The sequence below is a fragment of the Sceloporus occidentalis genome, unplaced genomic scaffold, assembly GCF_023333645.1.
Source record: "Sceloporus occidentalis isolate IW3139 unplaced genomic scaffold, rSceOcc1.0.p SCAF_3, whole genome shotgun sequence".
In the NCBI taxonomy this organism is placed as follows: Eukaryota; Metazoa; Chordata; class Lepidosauria; order Squamata; family Phrynosomatidae; genus Sceloporus; species Sceloporus occidentalis.
The window spans coordinates 169,374,070-169,392,000 of NW_028316983.1; positions in this window are offsets into that span (position 1 = coordinate 169,374,070).

Here is a 17,931-nt window from a genome sequence, read left to right on the forward strand (position 1 = left end):
ATTTTACTCCATATTTCAGTCAAAAAAATTATTAGAGTAATTTGTGTACAGTCAATAGAAAAAAGGTAGTCCTTTCCCTTCAGACTTGCAAGCTAAATGATATGACACAAAAGGGGAAAAGGTTGAGAAGAAAAAAAGGGGGTGGGGCATTCAGGCAGCCGTTCTCCAAGTTAAATAATACTTCTTATGATAACAAACTGGGATGGAAATTATTACACTGCACATACATTGGAAAATACTTTAAAGCTGTAATACTTGAGCATAGGCACCACTAACCTCAGAGCAGTCATGCCTAAGATTGAACTATTAGGTTTACAGATTTAGAAATACATGCAGAATATATAACAGACTGTAGGGTGTGTGGACTGTTGTTGTTCATTGTGCCAGCCAGTCATCCACAACTTTTTCCAGAATGCTCTGTTCAATTCTTCTTTCTCACTCCAGAAGTCAGCCAGTCAGTCCATGGCCACTAGTCATTTTGAAGTCACTAAGCATTAGGGGATTCCCCCCGGGTACTTCTCCAAATCATTGCATTCCCTTGGATAGTAGGCTTATATTGTCCTTTTGTTTGCGAGTTGTGCGTAAGGAAAAGTGCTCTGAGAATGAGTTTGCTACTAGTAAATATGGTGATAGGATATGTCAAGAGCAGTCTGAACACATAACAAGGTTTTAGAGCACAGAACTATTTTGTTTGAAGATGATGTTTTGTGCCTTCAAGTCATTTGCAGCATATAGTGAGCCCTAGGCGAAGCTATCACAGGGGTTTTCTTGGCAGGATTTCTTCAGAGAGGGTGTGCTCTTGCCTTCCTTGGAGGCTGAGAGGGTGTGACTTGCCCAAGGTCACCCAGTGTGTTTCCATGGATGAGTGGGGATTCAAACCCTAGTCTCCAGTGTCATAGTCCAATGCGCAAACCACTATTTTGCACTGGCTCTCATTTTGTTTGAAAAGTATTAAATATTCTGCTTTGGGAATGATATATTTAGAAAGCTCTTCTTTTTACATATTAGCAAAATTCTAGGTTTGTACCCAGATCCATGAGGACCAGTTTCTTTGAAAATGAGGTCAGGATGTGTGGCCTATTCAAAACAGCAAGAGCAGCCAAATGTACTGAGAGTCTGTGTAAGATCTGAGTTCGCATCTGTAAACAAGAGGTGGGAATTATATATCCCTCCACATGTTGTTGGGTTGCAACTCCAGTTTTGCTTTGGCTATGCTCCAGCATTGGCTATAATAGCTAGGGCTGCTGGGAGTTGCAGTCCAACAACATCTGGAGAGCCAGAGGATTCTCATCCCTGATGTAGATTCACTGTATGATGGTGGGTGAATTACTGCCACTCATTTCAAATGTTATTAGAAGTTCCAGTGATTGTAGAGATGTTAGGTGAATGGAAGCTGTTTGGATATCTAAGGCCCTGTCCAGATGGGCCATTTTGTACGTACTCCATACGTACTAGTGTTGCAGGCATCTAAAAGAGATGCCCGCAGGCAAACCTAGTACGTATGGAGTACGTACAAATGGCGGCGCCCTGTTCACATGGGGGCCGCCATTTTGATGTAATGGCCACGTTGTGTTCAAATGGCGTGGCGCAGTCGTTACATCTTTGCGCTGCTGAAGGGCGCTTGTGGTGCCCTTTCAGCGGTGCCAGAAGGAGTTCCATTTTGGAGCTCCTTTTGCCGGATGTATCGCTGGCGCGGCCTTTAAATGGCCGCACCAGCAATACAGAGAGAAAGGGACCGAGTGGCCCCTTTCTCCCTTTCCCCGCCACTGTCAGGGTGTCCTTGGGGCATGAAACCGCAAGAACACCCCTTTCCAGGCCGTGGGGAAGCGGCATTTTGCCGCTTCCTCGTGACCTGTAAAAGCGGTGGATCGGGGCCTCTGGGGCTGCCACTGTGGCAGCTGAGGCCCCGATCCTTTGGGGAAAGGGGCGGGTGCAGGCCGCCCCAAAGGGGCTGTCTGTACACCGCCTAAATTACCCTATCCTATTGGCTGGGAGAAGCACCAACACATAGCAATATATGGAATTTAATAGTGCAGTCCTATATGTGTATACTCAGCTTTAAGTCCCATTCACTTCTTTTGGTCTTACTGCTTGGAAGCTCATATGTGATTGCAGCCTGAAGAACTTCAGTGTGTTTTAAGAACAGAAAACTCAGGGTAAGGGTTTATAATACAGGGCCTATATATCATATTTATATATCTAAGTTTTTTTTTGGGGGGGGGGGAAACGAGGTCCATTTGCATTAAATTTCCTGGACTTTGTCCAGTTGCCGCATGGCCAGAGGAAGAGAGGCCAGCCTGCTAAAGATACCCTCACCATATCATCTTAACTAAGAACATAAACAACAAAATCCAGGCATCTTACTAATGTCTCTAATTTTTCTCTTTTTTTTTTTATGTAACATCTTGCCTGATGAAGCCAGTGGAGCTTCAAAAACTTGCAAGAAGTATATTGTGCATGCTGGTTGGCCAATAAAGGTATCACTGCTTGGTGGATTTTTGTTTGACTTTACTAAATGGTCAACACAGCTACCTCTAATTGTTTTCCTGTGAATGTCATCTGAAATTAGGAGAAGTAAATTTCTTGCTGAAAAGACCTTACAGAGTGGGAAACTGGGGTGACTGCCTTGAGTGCTAGATTTCTGATAACTTGTTGAAGTGGGTCTTGGAAAAGGACCTTGATGCATTGAATTCAACAGCAGTCTAATCTACACAGCAGAACTCCTAGCCTGGTGCCAGGAACATCTGACCCAACATTCCCCATGCCAAGATGTCAGTCCAGAATCGATTCACATTCAAAGAACTTTCCAGACTAATTACATTAGTTTGTCTGAGCAGGAAAGAGCATAAGAAGGTTTCCTGCAGTAAGGGAAGCTGATAGTGAACAAAGAACAATCTGTGTTAGCACACTGAGCAAAGAAAAATGTGCATGAGGATCTTTAGTGGAGACACTGCTTAACTGGACTCTCTTCATGCCCCCAAAACAACTCTGCAGGTGCTTTGGAACTGGATAGAGAAAAACATGCCACTAAATAACATGCCTGAATCCTATCTTTTAGTAAGGAGACTCTAAGATTAAATGAATTTGATACTCTTATTAAAGTATACATATTTAAAATGAATGTGCCATCAAATCTTTAGGTTATAAAAATTGATAATGTGATGGAGGATTGTGTGATCCTCTGTAACCTAGAAGCAACCTATGGAGTTATCCAGACAGAGTAAATGCTGCTATCTGCAGTTGTATGTGGTGGTGTAATTCTGTTTTTATGTTTATTTTTTTTAACAACCAGGCAATGTTTCTGTTGTCCTGGGAGCACTTAGTAGCAATTTAGTAGCACTAGTGTATTCATCATTACTAGCACTATAAAAAAATGCACAATGCACCACAAACATAATTTCCCTGTTGTGAGTTTAGTAATCTTTACAGTAACCTATGAGGGCAGTGCAGTATGTCACTTGTTGTAGCTGTGCAGTATATTACTTGTCAGCTCTCAGGGTATGGGAGCACTTGCTGCTGGGTTATTAGCCAAATGGCAGGCTACCTGCTGTTTGCCACTCCCCCCCTTACACAAGTACACAAGCCATACCTCTTGTTACCATTGTGCATACTTCTGTTCTGCCACTTCTCTGATGAAGTTAGTTTGTCTAGTAACTATGGTTTACCAGGTGTTTTATGATAGCAATTTTTATCATCCCTTATAACTGGCTATATTGGCTAGGGCTAATACAAGTTGTAGGCCAAGGACATTTAAATGGTCATAGTTGGCCAGTGCTGTGTGTATCTAAGAAATGGACTGTAGTATTCTCCCAGCTGTATCAGTAAGGGGCAGAATGCTAACCGAATAAGCTGGTCACCTCCTATAGAGATCACTGTTATAGAATAAATCAAAGTAGTTTAGAAGCACAAACAAGAACTTGAAATAGACCCATACCAAATTTGAAAGATTTGGGCCTGGGGAAGAGCAGTTGCAGTTATCTCTGAGAGAAGTTCAACTTCTCTAGTGCATTGTGGCCTCTGGCATCTTGGAATTTGTTTGCATGTTGCATACCTCTGAGGAAGGTGGAAAGGTGTAAGAGAAATGCTTAAATATTTAACTTTGTTTTAATTATCAGTATAACTACCAGGAGTGGATGTGCTATTCACAAATTTCCAATAGTAGGCTGTAATGAATCCTACAGTATATTGTCTTGTCCTATATATCAATATCTGTTTGATGTTTTTGGAGCAGGGGGCAGATTTCCCTGGTTCATTTCTGTATGTGTTGCGCTGTTGTGGAATCATTCCTATTAGCCCTTATTCAGAAACAAGGCCTATTTGTATTGACTGATTGAAAATAAAGTTGCAGAGTACAACAGTGATCTAAGGTGTGGGGGTGTTTTCGAGCAAGTTGGAATGTGCTGGTTGCTCACACATCACAGACCAGTCTTCCCATATTGACATTGTAGACTGAACTAGAACTGCTGTAGTCCACCCTTATCTGCAGATTCACTTTCTGTGGTTTCAGTTACCCATGGTCAGCCACAGTCCAAAAGTATTACATATCCCATCTGTAGTTTCACTTTCTGCAGTTTCTGTTACTTGCAGTCATCTGTGGTCTGAAAATATTACTGGTGTATGGTTTGGTACTATCTGCAATTTCAGGCATCTACTGAGAGACTTTGAACATATCCCCCATGTATAAGGGTGGGGGACTACTGTACCATAATCTCCCAGCCACAATTGCTGGCTGGGATTTTGGGGAGTTGTTCAACACATGTTCAGGGCTCCAGGTTGTGGAGCACTACTCAGTCTCTTACTCAATCAACCAAGGTTTGTTTATTTTTTAGCAGATTTCCTTCACAGCTGCATACATTAACCTATTTTACCAGATGTGAAAAATTTGAAAAGTAATCCAAAATGGTGTTTGTTTTATATTTTTAAAGTCTCACCAGTCTTTCTACTTTAGGAGAGGCTTGCCATTTGTATCCCTGAAGAAAGGGCTATTCATTTATCCTTTCCTTACCTTTCACTCTGTGTGTGCTTGAGGGGAGAGGGTGTGTCTGTATGTGTATACAGATGTTTGTGAATGCACAAAAATGTTCAGAAAACATTTGATAAATCCGAGGAAGGTCTTCCTTTTTAGTTGAAGCTTGTTGCATGTGCTTAGATAAAATCATGTTCTATACCCAAATATTCCTATCCTTTATTCTCATCCTTCTCTGAGTTGCAGAGATTAGTTCTCCTCATGTGGAACAGTTTAGAAATGCAAGCAATGACAATAGGAAATGTCAAACTGTAATGGAATAAGTACAGTAAAATTACAGACAGCAAATGTTCATTAATAAATTGGAAACATATGTTTCTTTTAATAGCATTGTTCTCTTATGTACAAGTGATTGTGTTCACCAAATAACTTCTATCATTTAGATATTTCCCCCCATTTGTGAGTGGCTAGGGTAAAAAAAGAGCAAACGAAAACCAACCCCCTCCTGCTTAAAAATGTGTTTCATATTTAATAATATTTCTGCTCAAAGGAAGGTCATAATCTGAGACTTTCTCTGAGCTGTCCTACCAAATGAGGCAATGTAGATGGTTACAAAAGAGAGAGGACCTTTTCAGTAGTGGCATCCTATCTGAGATATGTCATAAATGGAGAAACTTGTTTGGTGTTAGGTGAACACCTTTCTCAGACATTTTAGGAATTGTTTGAATTCTTGTCAGCTCTTACCACTGTTTTATCCTTGCTGCTCTTTTCAGTATATACTTGACAATAAGTTGAGAAATTTATGCCCTAAAATTGACCCTAAAATTTTGGGCAGACTTATATAAGCATCAGTATATAGCATCATTATATAGCATCAGTAGTACTTAGAAAGGTACTAAAGCAAGCAAGCCTGATGCTTCAATCTCCATTGAACACCAATTCCTTCCCACTCCAGTCTGTTTTGCAAGCCCTGGCTTCCTATGGAAAAAACTCACCATTTAAATCCACTTGCTTCTCTCTCTGCTCCCTTTTGCAAGACCTGGCTTCCTATCAAAAAAACCCCTCTGCATTTAAAACCATCTCTCTAATACCTTTTGCAAGACCTTGCAAATGGGAAAAAAATCCCCATTTAAATCTACTTGCTTCCTTTCTCAGTCCAATGTTAAAACCTGTCTCCAGCACCTGGAAATTGTTTGGGAGAAGTCCAGAGAGGGAGAAGGAGGGACAGAAGTGGTATTTCCCCCTTTCCATCCTTCCTTGTAGCCCCCTAAATTTTATTCTCAATTTATCCATGAGTTATATCAAAATCCAGGATTTTGACCCTGAAACCTTCCCTCGACATGAGGTCGACTTGTACACAAGTATATATGGTATGTGCCTCATTTCCCCCCTTGTTGCTGGTTTTACTCCAGTTTAATAATGTGCTTTTAAAACTGTCGCATGGTATTTTTTCTTTTAAATTTACCTGTGTGCATTGCCTAGAGTACCCTGGTTATTGGACAAACCAAAAATGGAATAAATAAATCTGAGGGATGTGGGTATAGAAAAGCATCCATGCTACTAAATACTGCAATATGTGCATCTTAAATGTAAAGTCTGCATTCACAGTACAGCAATCTATATACACCGCACCCGCGCCGTACATGGGTGTGCCATATGCAGCTTCCAGTGTATGTAGAAACCATGTGGGAGAAAACAATGGCACATGTGCTTGTAGCGCACACACCTTGCCATGCCACGGGCTCATGCCCCATTATTTTCAGTGGGCTGCGAGCATATGTGCTTTTCCCCTTATGTGTGTGTGTATGTGGGGGGGGGGGGTAATCTGGAATGGATCCTCCATGTAAGGGAAGGGTCCACTGTACTATGTGCAGCAATGATGCTTAAAAGAAATAAACCAAAAGGAGAACTTTTATGCTGGGTTAGATAGTCATAGTTTAGTTCCCCATACAATTTCTGTAGAAAACACCAGGGGTTAGGAAACGATGGTCCTTCAGAAACCGATGGACAATAACTCCCATCATGCTTTTCACTAGCTATACTGTTTCTGAGCAATGAGGCTTGGGCTCCAGACCACATGAAGGGCCCTCCTCCCCATTCCGGCCCTAAAGTATGGCCCTCATACATGCACATGTGCATGCATTTCACCATTCCGATATTTGAGCCTGGGGACCTATAATGTGGGGCTATGTTCCACCACAATCATAATGTGTAAAACTGCCCCTAATTTTCCCTGCTCTTTTGAAAATCTTGTTGCCTTACAAATGTAAAGTTATTTGCCATAAGGTTTCCTATAAAATTAGTTTGAACTCTGCAGGGGATTTTCCTAGCACCACGTCAAATGTTTGGCACTGGATGAGCCACCCTCCTCGTTAATCTTCTTATTTCATTTCAAGAGCAGAGACCCAGTTCCCAGTCACTGCAGCGTGTTTTCAATTTTAACACTCTTCAGAGCTGCTGAAAAGGAACGGCCACCCAGTTCTTCGAAGGAGCAGCTGTGTTGCCCTCGACAGGCCAGTCAATAGCCCAGGAGCAGCGGCGTCTGTTCTCATTTATCTGCATTGAACATGGGTGGCCACAGATCTCTTCCTTTCTGGAGGTGGCAGCTATTGTCCCTCGCTCCAGCTTTGCTATCTGAAATAGTTTTGTTTGGCTTCCTGTTTCTGCTGAGTTGAACACATTTGGATAACAAGGAGTGTAGAATAGCATACAGGGGCTGGGCCCTTCTCCACACTGCTTCTCCCTTCAGGGGCTACTTCTGTAGGCTGTTTTGGCCAGCAACTTCCACAGTCCCAGAACCATTAGCTGATGGAAGGTGTGGGTCAAACATCTATTGTGCCAGTGGTATCCCACTCCAGCTTGTAAAATTCAATATGTGGGACAAAACTGTTAGGCATTGTTCTGTATAATTCTTTTCTGAGAAATAGATCGACTGACTTCTACCACTCTGTTTTGTTATACTGTTGCCATTTCTAGAGCAGTGTCAATGATACAAATGAATGTAGGTTGGCCATTGGTCTGCAAAAGGGGCTTTCAAGTTCATACTGAATCATGTTTTAGTTTGCTTCTAGTGAAGTAGTGATTACTGTCACTAGAATATGTGGGATGTTTTTGAGATATACATGAAATAAATAAATACTATAGAACGAGAAATCCAATCCTATTTAAAGGAAAATTTAAGTTCAATCTTCAGTGGCTGCCATTTGCTTTCCACTCCAAAGACCTGATTTTGGCCTTTAAAGTCCTAAATTATGGAGAGAGGGATAATGGGGCCTTTGGCAACATATAATTTGTCAATACTTTGAAGCCCTTACGGAGCCCTCCCATTGCCTCCTCAACTGTCCGCCCCTGCCCTAAATGGATTGTCAGTGGGATATCTGAAGGACTGCCTTTTCACATTTGTGCCTACCTGTACTTTCAGATCAATGTTTTATCATGTCAAGTTGTGCTTTACTGATGGCATCCAGGCCTCTATCCATATTATTTTATCAGCCTCTGTATCCCGAGTTGTCTAAATTACCAAAAGTGAGCATGTGAGACTGAGCCCTTTTGCTGTGGATGGAACTATGGAATCATGGCTCTCTAATAATCTCTCAGAGTGGGGTGGGAGATCTTCAATTGTATTCAACAGGTTTCTAAATGTTGTTGTTGTTGTTGTTGTGTGCCTTCTTTTGAGGCTGTGAGAGTGTGACTTGCTCAAGGCAAGAAACCCAGTGGATTTCTATAGCTGATATGTACTCTGGGAGTTGTCCACACAGGCCAAAAGGCCCGGGTTCCTCCTAGCATTGTGTTGTCTACTTCAGATGATGCAGGCCAAAACCCCAGGAGCAGCATCTGGCTCGATCCTGCCAGACCAGATGCAGATCGAGAAGATCAGGCCTGACCCTGGGGTAAACAGCCTTTTCCACAAGGTAATTTACCCCTGATTTTGTGTGGAGTTTCCTAGAAACTCCATGTCAAAACTGGGCTGTTTACGCTGCCCTCCCACACTCCTTGCTGGCCATCACTTTCATTCAGAAGTCCCCACCACCACCACCATCACCATTTCTCACACAGAAATGTGGCACCTGACTGCATCCACATGGCTAGGCACCCCATTTTAGCATCAGATGTAGCAAAGGAGGGGCTTCTGAGTGAAAGTGATGGTGCGGCAAGGTAAGGCACGTGTGCTGGTCCTGGTTCCTGGGTTGGTGCAGGGATGGATGTGTGAACACCCACCTGTCCCCACACCAACCCGGGTGACCACCAGGGCCAGGAAAGTACAGGCTTGGCCCATGTTTTCTTGGCCCGTCTGCTCAGACCCCTGCTTCCAAAGTTGTAGTAGAACACTCAGACTTCTACACCACACTGCCTCTATTTTGAATATATCTATGGTAGGTTTAACCCTGCTTCTCTCCCTCATGGTATTCAAGATGTTTGAGGGCCTTTACAACAAAACTTGTTATAATGAATAAAATTACTGTAAAAGCCTCATGGTATTGTTTGCATAGTAATGTCCAATCATAAGTTGTTAACTTGTCTTTTCTAGCGGTCAACTTGCTCTTTCTCTTTCTCTCTCTCTTTTACTGAACCACTTATTATATGATTGAATGGTGTTAAAGGATTGTTATCTCAGGATAACTGAGTATATAAATATTCCTTCCCAAGTGGCAGTGTAACTGCAAAGTTTTGTGGAACTGAGGTTTTAAGGAAACATATGATTGACTGGTCAGCTTTATTTCTGAATTTATGCCCTTGTTTTTCTTGGCTCTCTTGTTTCATGTGAACATTTTCCTACTGGCAACATTTAGAAGGAACTGAGAAATTTGTGGAGCATAATGGATGAGGTACAAATCAGACAGAAATGTCGACCTTGAAAGTGTTGCGTTGTACAGAGGTGTGAGAGAACCTGGTAATGATCCAGCTTACTGCAGCTTTGCAACTTACATATAGTTTGCCAAAATGTGGTTTACTGGTAACATTCAGGTTTCTCCCTTGAGCATTGTTCTTTGTAGACACTGCAAATGTTCTGATATTTGTAGATTTCCAGTTGTATCAGTATTTACTACTTGTGTGTACAATGGAGTAAGTGAAGCATGCAAAATACAAGACTACAAATATTTGTTTTGCCCAGACTTTTTCCTCAAGTGTTTGTCATGGAGCTTCTGGCTTCTGTGTATCATGGAATTTACAGTTTAATTATAAGTGAGAAAACCCTTGGTCCTCCAGCTCGAAAACTACAGGTCCCATCTTTCCTGACATTGTCAGGCTGGCTGGGACTGATCAGTACTGGACAATATCTGATGGGGCCCAGGTTTCCCCCTCTGCCTTAAATGGTGTTAAAATTTATGTTCATCCTTACTCTTGTTTTTACACTGCATCATTGTTGGTTTTCATGAAAGGGTCATAATGTTTTGATATGAAAAGTTTAAAATACCACAGAAATTCCAGTATTGTATGATTATGATGTTGTTGTAGTCGCCATAATCATAATCATCATCTCCTGCTGCAAGTGTGATGGGATAGGTTTTTTTCCTTTTTTTTAATTAAAGCTTGATATTCTCATTACAAACATCCATCAAATCATCAAATGATACAATGAATACCATTCATTTATACAATTTTACCGTAATTCACCTGTGTCTATATGTATCTTAATTCCTGTGTGGAACTGATCTAGACCTATATTCCATACTTCAAGGATCAGTGTCTGTGCAGTGAAAAGTACACTTAGCTTTGCAAATAGTATTCCTGGTGTAGATGGCATATGTCTGGACTAGGTCTGCTAAATTTATTTATTTATTTATTTATGGAATTTATAAGGCACTCCATGAGTAAAGTTTATATTTGAATTTAGTCCAGGGTACCCTACAGTTTATTAGGAGCAAAAAGTAAAATGTGTAGTGTTGATGGTTGCTTTTAAGAGTGAAGTCTCACTTACACTGTATTTGTGAGTAGCCATAACAATAGCACTTAGTGTTTGTCATAAACAATCCAACTGTCAGGAATCAAACAATGTTTATTATACATTTTCTCTGAAGGAAGGGGCAATTTTCTGTTGAGCTAGAATTAAAGTCTCAAATATCTCTGCCACAGAGGTTAAAGACTTTTGAGGTAGGTTGAAAGAGTTTGAAGAACTAGAGAAGCTGAAGGTTAAACAGCTGAAAGACATCTGAAAGGAAGTTCAAGAGCAGATTTTAAAAAGTGGAAGACAGGAACTTGAGGAATGTACAGGTGAAAAGGAGGAGCAGAGATGGGGAGGCAGTATAAACCTGCCTGGGCCCAAACATTCACATCACAGGTCCTACCCAGGTTCCACCACCTATTGAGCCAATGCATATGGACCAGAGTGAGGTCTCTTCCAGTATGGCACCTTATTATGGAAAACCCTATTTTAAAAAGTTTACCATTTTATTATTTCTGTTTTTTCTTCATTTTCTATAATTTGGGGAAATTATTCTTTATATATTGATGAGATAAATCCCCCCTCCCCCCATGTTCCATTAAGAATTACCTCCAACGAGAAAATCCAGTCCACTTTGTCAGATGCCTTTTTGGCATCTAAGAATACCATCGCTAATTGTTTCTTGTTATGCTTTTCAAAAAATTCTATGGCATTCAGAACAGTTCTCATATTGTTCTTTATATGTTTTGATGCAGTTTTTATATAGACCTGATGCTGCACTGATACTGGTTTTATATTTATTGGTTTTAGTTTCTGCTTTTAGGCCTCTGGAATGTTTTTAGTTTATTTGACTGTATTTTGTACTTTTTATTTTAAAGCTGGAAGAAACTGACTTTTGAGAACCACCCACAGGACTTGGTTTATTGAGTACTATAGATGGGAAACCTATAATCTATGTCGATACAGGAAAGTCTGTCTGGGTTATTTGTTTAAAAAGTAAGCATTAGTGGTCTATTACAGTTGGCCCTCCCTATACATGGATTTTTTATACATGGATTCAAGCATCCACAGCTTGAAAATATTTTTTAAAAAGTATAAATTTCAAGTATCAAACCTTGATTTTTCCATTTTATATAAGGGACACCATTTTGCTATGCCATTGTATTTAATGGGACTTGAGCATACATGGATTTTGTTATACATGGGGGTTCCTGGAACCAAACACCAGAGGATAACAAGGGTCCACTGTACTTTTGGGAAGGTAACTTATTAGACATTATTCTGCATTTAAGAAGTGCTGTATTAGTAACACATTGTTTGTTAACATTTTAAGGGTTTTTGGAAGTGTTCTTAGAAAATAGAAAAATAGCCCCAAAGACCCAAATTCCTCCAAAATTAGCTCCTAACTCTGATGTCTTAGAAGTAATGAGTAAAAGTTATTTGGGACACTGAAGGAAATGTGTAATGCAATAGTGGTACTGCACTATCTCTATGCTCTGCTTTAGGAAATAAAAGCTGGTCAAGAGAGAGGACGGATGAAACACAGGACCTGGAGGTGACTGGGTTATGAAGAAAGAAGAAAAATGGTCTGGGTCAAAATATAATACAGGGTGTAAGGACAGAAAGAAAAGTAATGGAACCTGGAGGATTCAGATGCAAATTCCTTTCATGCCATGGAGCTCTCTTACTCTCTCAACTCGACCCACAACTCAGGGTTGTTATAAGGATAAAGTGGGAAGGAGGGAAGCGTATTCAGTACCTTGAGGTTACTGGTAGAAAAGTGGGATATAAATAAACTAAAAAAATAACAACATTGAGAAGAATGAGTCTGCTGCTACACTGCAGAATTAAGGCAATTTGACACCACTTTAACAGTCATGGCCCCATCCTATGAAGTCGTATGGAATTGGTAGTTTGTTGAGGCACCAGAGCTTTTAGGAATGCATTTAGGTTCAGCCAAGAAAGGAGACATGGGATTATTAGAATGACCTTCTTCAACCTTTACTACAGATGTGTTAGGCTGCAACTTTCATGACCCCACTGGTTAGGAATTTTGGGAACTGTAGTCCAGCACATTTGAAGGTTGAAGACCACAAAGCTGAAGAAAGATTATCTTAATTCTGGTTCTTGTTCTAATTCTGGAAAGGGGATATTCTGCCCATCGCGACCTAGCAACAAAGATCATGAAGCTAAAGGGAGGGTCTTAACTTGATCTAGTAACTTAAATTTGCCAGCTAGTTCTTGGGTTGTAGGTTTCTACTGCATAGATATGCTGTTAATACACTTCCTCCATGGCTAAAAGACCAGGCAGATCAATAACTGCTGTTCTAATCTCTTCTCAGGCATTCAGAGAACCAAGAGAATTGTAACAATGCATATTTAGTGCACAACTAATTCTAAGTGAATCATCATTTTAAAAAAAGCACACAAAATGTAACACTTTACATTACAGTATATATTGGGATGTTTTGTGTTCCCTGTATACAGTATGTCACAAGGGTCATTCTTTTTCCTAAAATGGCAGCCAGCCTTAACTCACTGGCACAAAAGCTTTAAATACTGCAAAAGCCTACACTCATCCATCAGTTGTTGTTGTTGTTGTGTGCCTTCAAATTGTTTTCAACTTAAGACAACCCTAAAACAAACTTATCATGGGATTTTCTTGGCAAGATTGTTCAGAGGAGGTTTGCCATTGCCTTCTCCTGAGGCTGAGAGCATGTGACCTGCCCAAGGTCACCCAGTAGGTTTCATGACAGAGCAGGAACTGAACCCTGCTCCCCAGAGTTGTGGTCTGTATCCATCACAGCTTCTTGTACATTCCATGTGTTCTCCAGAAGATTGTGGGGAGAGCTCTGTGGCTTTCCCAATAAGGGCAATGAAACAAAGGCTCTTTTTGCTTACAAAAGAGGACTCTTTTGCTGATACAAACCTGTTTAGCTGTGGTAAAAACTGTTAACTATTTACCACTATGGATGCAAGAAACCTAATTCAAAGCACAGTTAAACTGAATCACTTGACTTAAAAATAGCTGGGATTAAATTGGTTTAAGATTCGACTACTTTGGTTTTAATGGTTCTAATTCTGGAGAAGGGATATTAATTAGGTGAAAAGTTTCCACCAAATTCTGGCTTGCTGTGCCCATGCATCAGAATGATATTTTAATTTAAAAAGATACTGTAAAATGAGATAGAATGGCATGTGCTACTTCAGCCTTAAGGGAGAGGATCACATTTTAATATCCCTCTGCAATGGAAACATGTCTCCCAGCAGCTAGAAATTAGCATGGAAAGGAGTCTTGCTCTGTGTGGTACTAGTTTGTCTTTTTTTAATCTGTAGAGCGTGTATAACTTGAGGAAGCAGCATTCAAAAATAACTTCCCTCTGCAATCTGGATTAGTAGGTATGCACTCTGTCACTTAATTCCCAGAACAGAGCTGGATACCACCTGTTCTTGAACAAGTTACAGATCTCTTCTTGTACATATGTGATGTACATCAGTAGCTTATGCAACAGCCTTCACTCTACATATGTTGGACTAAAATTCCCATCCTCCCCTGCCTGCATGGCCAGGGGGGATCCTCACTTAGGCAAGACTTTTTATGTTCAGCAGCCTAAAAGTGAAATAAGTGTTTAGACCAAACTGTATGCTGGTTTCTAGAGCACATATAAAACTATATCTTGAGTTTGGTTGATGTCTTGTGACCCTAATTTGTTTCCATGAAAATTTAGAAATCCCCACATTCTATATAGAGGGTAGGAGGAGAGATGAGATTTATATCTGGACTTTTGATTGAATGGTTTTTGAGACAACCTCTGGTAACCTGTAATAATATAAAGTGTATCCCTTGTTTCTGGATTCTCTTGCTCTCTTTCAGCATAAATTTAGTGAAATGTGCTAGTAGGAATGACTGCCTACTATAAATTGCTACCACTTCTGCTAATGCTAAGTATAGTATGTCCAACTGGTTCTGTTTCCTTAGGACAAACAATTGCAGAATTTTTGCCTAATTTATTCAGCACAGATGTACTATCTTGCAGAATTTTTGTGCCAATGAAGAGCAATAAATCAAAATATATGCCCTGGATGCCTTAACATTTTAGAATAAATATTTGTTGAGGCTAATTTTTTTACTCAATATATAGTCCAGGGTAAGCAAAACACAGAAACTACAACAAGCTCAGAGGTTCACAAGGTTATCATAGCAAAAGGAGGTGCTATTTATAGAAAATGTTTGTGGCTTATTTGCTTATTTGGCAGACCAAACTATTATTGGAAGATATGGGGAGCTATTATTGGGAGGTGTGTGCATGTCTGGCTTTGTGAGACAGAGAGAGGGTGGGGGAGAGATTGAGAAACTTGAGGCCTTCTGAATATCAAATCTTGTCTCCACCCATTAGGCATGTTGAATTTTGTAATTCCTCGGGTTCTACATTCTTTCTGTATGAAAAACAGGTAACTATACACATGTCTTTTACAGTAAATTGGTGATATGTTTTTGAAATGTGCTGAATCTTTGACCTTGATACCACACAGTGACTATCTTGGGCCAGTGTTTGTTGAACAAGGTGACTAATGCAAGGAGTTACGTCATGAGAGAAGGCAAAACAAATTCAAGGGAAAGTCTTGCATGTTTTGAGGTGTTTGACTAGCATTACTAAAAATTAACACTTAAGAGCTGGTGATAGTTTTTGATATTTTAGAGGGAAATCTATAGTGTGCGTTGAAACAAACAAACAAACAGAGCCATATGCTCATTTCACCTTCTATTCCCTGGCTTGTTTTTATTAGTTTCTCCTAAGAGTTTTGATTTAGTGGTTTACAGAGCACTTCCCACCCCCTTCCTCTGTTTATGTCAGGCCCTGCTAAAATGAATGCTGGCTGCCTGGGGCGGGGGAGATGGGGCTGTGCTATTTGGGCAGCTGCAGCAGATCCTTTTGGCCTGTAGCTCTCATTGTCTCAGTATAGCCAATGGTGAATATGAACTGCAGTCCCCAAAGGTCTAGTGCACAAAGATAAAGAAAACTACTATAACAACCAATGCAGAAAAATAGAAGACAACAACAAAACAGGAAGAATTAGAGACTATTAAAAAAAAATCTGGGAAATCATAGAGAAGTTCAAACCAAAGACTGGGATGCTCTATGATACAGAAAAGAACATAATACAGGAGCAAGAAGAAATAAAAAGACGATGGTGACAATACACAGAAGGTATATAAAAGACATGAGAAAATGAATGAAATATGAAATGAAGAGCCATATAAAGATGAACTCCAAATCCTAAAAAGTGAAGTGGAAGATGCAATTAGAGAAACTGGAAAAAAACTCAGCAGGAATGGATGATGTCCCAATGGAACTTTTACAGTGCTTACAGACAGAAGCAACTCTAGTGTTAACTAAAATATGCCAACAAATATGGAAAACAAAGAGATGGCCAACAGACTGGAAATGATCAATATATATCCCAATACACAAGAAAGGAGAAACAAAAGAATGCAGCAATTATAGGACCATAGCATTAATCTCATACGCAAGCAAAATTATGCTCAAAATTCTGCAAAATAGAATTCAACCATACATGGAGAGGGAAATTCCAGAGGTACAAGTGGGATTTAGGAAAGGAAGAGGTACCAGGGACCACATTGCAAACATACAGTGGCTAATGGAATGCACCAAAGAATTCCAGAAAAAAAACAGCATGTGTTTTATTGACTACAGCAAAGCATTCGATGGTATAGATCATGAAAAACTATGGAATGCACTCGAAGACATGAGAGTCCCACTACATTTGATAGTACTAATGAGAAACCTGCACTAAGGACAAGTGGCCATTGTCAGAACTGAATTTGGTGAAACAGGTTGGTTCCCAATAGGCAAAGGGGGTCAGGCAAGGATGCATTCTATCACCCTCCTTGTTCAACGTATATGCTGAAAACATCATAAGAAAAGCAGAGATAGTATCAGAAGTAGTGCTGGGTAGGACTCTTCTGCTCTTTTTCCCCATTCATCAAAAGAAAGGGTATCAAATCAGACACAAACTAATGGCTTTCCATGCTCTCATTTTTTTGCCAATACCTGTCAGCTCCAATAGTACAGTTATAATATTGACATGAGTCAAGGGAACTGCTGAAGATGGGGAAAACAATAGCTTTCTTTCCACTTGTTGAACATTTTCAACCTCTTTACAATTTGGAAACAGTAAGTCATAACATGCTGTGGAGCATGAAACTCTCTGTGCAGTGCTTATTCAATTGTGATAAAATAAAATGGTTCAGGGGATGCCATTTCTGTGGGACCCAGCTGTGAGGGTAGATCATTGATTTGCAGAGAACTCTTCTTCAGCTCTATAACAGCTTGAAGTCTTTGCTACTTTTTCTGTTCATTTATGAGTGTATTACATTCCTGTCTCTTTTATTGTCCATGGTACCTAAGACAGGGCTTATGGTCTTTCCTTATTTGACCTTCACAACATCTCCATGAGGTTAATTCAGTTGTGAGTAAGCACCTGGCCTGACGTGCCAGTGCTCCTCTTGGCTGAGTTGGGATTTGAATCCACTATTTCCAGGACTCCCCTGTAGCCAGATAGTTGCTATACTCAAGCACATGATGCATGATGACTCATTTATATTCTAGTTATTGTATGTTTGTTAGGACCCAGTGGAACAAATTTGAGGCCTTTCCCAGCAAGGACTGGGGTAACTGGTGGTGGAAAAGTGAGTTGTACAAAAATTATATCCTGTATTTTTAATGGGAAAAAAACCCTTCAAAACTGCTAACAATGGAATAGAAACAATCAAAACAGATGCAAAAAGTCTAGGAAATCGTATATTCATTAACAGCATATATAATACCATAGCTATTAAAATGCATTATAGCAGCAATGGTGGAAGAAAATAAAATTAAAACAGCAGCAATTACAGAATATTTATTATCTATTTTTAAGTTATTGTTTTTAATGGGAGAAATCCACACATATGCATCTACATGCACGATCCATTATGAATCCATTACTAATCTAGCTTTCTAAATAAACTGTATATCTCAATGGACCAAAATGAAGATCCACCCACTAGTTTTGAGAA